At 43.3% G+C, this 3,012-nt stretch overlaps 1 protein-coding gene across 1 annotated transcript in view; it reads left to right on the forward strand.

Moving 5' to 3' along the window:
- Positions 1-3,012, forward strand: part of LRRC1 (leucine rich repeat containing 1) — a 73,717-nt gene that overhangs the window by 854 nt on the left and 69,851 nt on the right. The window lies entirely within an intron of this gene.

Below are 3,012 nucleotides of genomic sequence, written 5' to 3' on the forward strand. Positions count from 1 at the left end.
GTTGCTGTGTACAAAAAGTGAACGATGATGTTCATGGTATGAGATGGAATTTATTTCTGTAAATAAGGTGCAACTATTTGTTGTTTCTCCTCTTCCTTGAATTGCAATATAGGAAATAGCCTTTTTTTCCTGCGATAGCTCAAAAGACTGCTGCTTCTTATTACTTACATGTGAGTACAAATTAAGTTCCATACATGTACAAAATGTCCGAGAGGGTAAAAAAAAAAAACCCCAACCGACCCAGGCTTCTTGGCCTTGCAGTGGAATCGAGCAAAAGTTGACGTTAGAAAGATTTTTTTTTTTTTTTTTTTTTAAATGTGCATGGAGTGTTTCTTTGCTGTACCAAATTCCAGGACCTTCATGTTTTGGAATGGATCTATCTAACAGGCAGTTATGTTCTACCACCATGGACACTTCTTTAGCCACTTCCTCCAGATGGCTTGCATATAGGTTATTGAAAAATTTCTCCTCACGTCAATCAAGCCTGGTCCAGAGATGAAGATCGGAGCAGCTCCATCCTCTGAAGATCCCATGTACACTGCCTCTTCAAAACTCCTGTGAGTTCATGGTACATTGCAGACACCATCTTCACAGAATTAAGCAAGCTCTATGTTAGATAAACACAGATAGAGCAGACTATTTTTCAAGCACTCCTCCTGCTTCTTGGGAGTCACTTGCACTTTCCTAAGACTATAGAAGGAAGACTCTGTACTGCCTCTCGAGACAGCAGGAAAGAGGATAAATAAGCACTTGAAACAAGAACTCAGAAGAATGAGGAATGTGAACAAAATAAATATGTTGAATAGAGAGAACAGAGACAGGAAGGAAGGAATGCAAGATGGCAGCTGGAAGAGAATATGTACAGAACCAGAGGAGAGGAGGATGGAATGTAAGATGACAGCTTACAAAATACCTGCATGGATCAGATTACAGGAGTGCCTAAATATACCGTAGGAATACGTTTGTGGGTTTTTAGCTGGACTAGGAGGAATCCGATGAAATACAACCGCAGAGACGTACTTGTAGGATCTGTCCCAAGTACTTTGTGCCTTGTCAGCAATGCAGGAAGGCATTTTTATTAGGGCTTCCTGCACGGACCGATCAACTTCCCTTGTCAGTGCCTTCTTAATGTTTTCTGATGAATGGAATATAGTACCGTCATCTCAGGTGAGTGTTGACTCTGTAGGAGTTGCGGGTACAAAAATACAGCTGCAGTCGTGGATGTGAAACTAATCTATTGAAGCTGGAAACGGATGGGAAGAGCCTCATTTAAAATTGCTGCCAGCAAATAGTTTTTAAAAGTTCTGCTGTAGGAATCTGGCCGAGGAGAGTAGTCGAAGATCTCTCTTAGGAAGGTAGCTACGGGGTACACTGTTCATTCCCTTTTATATTAAAAGGGCGGTGTTGATGCAAACAACGGATACAGAATTGGAAATAAGTACAAAAAGCAGCGGTGCACCATACCTCTTGCAGGGAAAACAGGAGGGAAATCATTAGGGCGTATAATTAACAAACTGTTAGGTCAGCATAGACCTTACTGGTCATTACGCCCTTAATCCCGTGTAATGCATTATATTAGTCTTGCCCCGATTAAGTTTCCTGTCTATATGCATAAAGGCAGTAACATAAAATCAAACCGTTTTGGGGCTCAGTTCAGGCCTAAACAAGTCAGGAGACTTGTTGAAGTCTCAGTGGCCAGCTAGTTAGATGTTTTCCCGTACTTGATGAAGTCCCGAAGTTGAGAGTCATCTGTGCTGATTCCTGGTGAATCATCTGTAGGCTGCTGTGCTGATGCCGTAATACATCCTGTAACACCGACGCGGTGTTTGTGTCACTGAGGTGGTTGTGATCCTCCTTAGGAAACTGCTGCTGCCAAGGCTTACCTTGAAATAGGGAAGAATCATCCTGTAGACTCTGCGACTTGCCACAGAGGTTGCTGTAGTCGGATGGATGAGGAAGACCCCGACTCTGCTGCTCTGCTCTTCGTTCCGTGCGCTGGTAGTTCAGACCCTGTCTTCCCAGCGTGGGCAGGCGTGCTCTGGAATGGCTGCTACAGTAGGCGGGAGGTCTTGTGATACTTCTCTGAAACCCAGTAGGTATCGGTGGGTTCTTTTCCCAGCTTTTTGCCACACGGCGAGTCTGAGACAGTGATGATGGCTTTATCTCTAGACATCTGCTTTCCTTCCACTTGCACAATTTTTTCGTCCCTTCAAATGTAAAGCTCTCCGAGGCAGATAAATATCAGCAAGTGGCATGGTGGAATACATGAACTCGCAGCGCTTTTCTCAAGTTGATGGGGCAATGTTTGTTGGATGCAAGCGCTTCCCCCATCCTTCCCTGTTTCTCCTTGCCCCCGTTTCTATGAAGCAGTAATTAAAGTTGTTTGGTTGGTTTGCTCCAGCACACCAGTAAAAAATTACACTCTAAATCGCTCTATAATGTCCGTTTTGAGGTACAGAAGTAGTGTTAGGCTTTGTTTAATCCACAGTCTTTGCTAGCATGCTTAAAACCTCTGCTATTCTAGAGGACAGTAGAGCATGGTGTATGTTCAGGTGTTACCAAAAAAAAAAAACCCAACAAAACAAACACACACAAAAATCCCCTCAAAAGACAGAAGGCAACTTAAAGAATTGCTGTAGCCTCTCGATGGGAAAGGACTGGCAGAAAGACCCAGCAATATTGCTGCGTTGTGCGTTATGAGAGTCATCTGAAGTATCCCGAGGAGAGGAGAAACAACGCACTTGAATTATTTTGAAAGAATTACTTTGGGTTTATTTTTGTTGTGTGGCTGACCAAAATGTATGGTAGAATTCTTCACCTCTTTCTAAGGGGAGAGGGGTAGGAAGGGTTCATCTGAAAAACATCTGAAAGGAAATGTCCAAGATGCAGAGGGAGATGTCTTTGCCCCCCATTATTTCCCCTCCTCTCCTTGTTTGCTCCCTTGTGCATTAATGGATATGTGGACCAGGAAAAGAATGGGCTAACTCCATTTCTCTGAATCCCTTTTCCCTA

Source organism: Egretta garzetta, unplaced genomic scaffold (assembly GCF_000687185.1).
Source record: "Egretta garzetta isolate BGI_Z169 unplaced genomic scaffold, ASM68718v1 scaffold415, whole genome shotgun sequence".
NCBI lineage: Eukaryota > Metazoa > Chordata > Aves > Pelecaniformes > Ardeidae > Egretta > Egretta garzetta.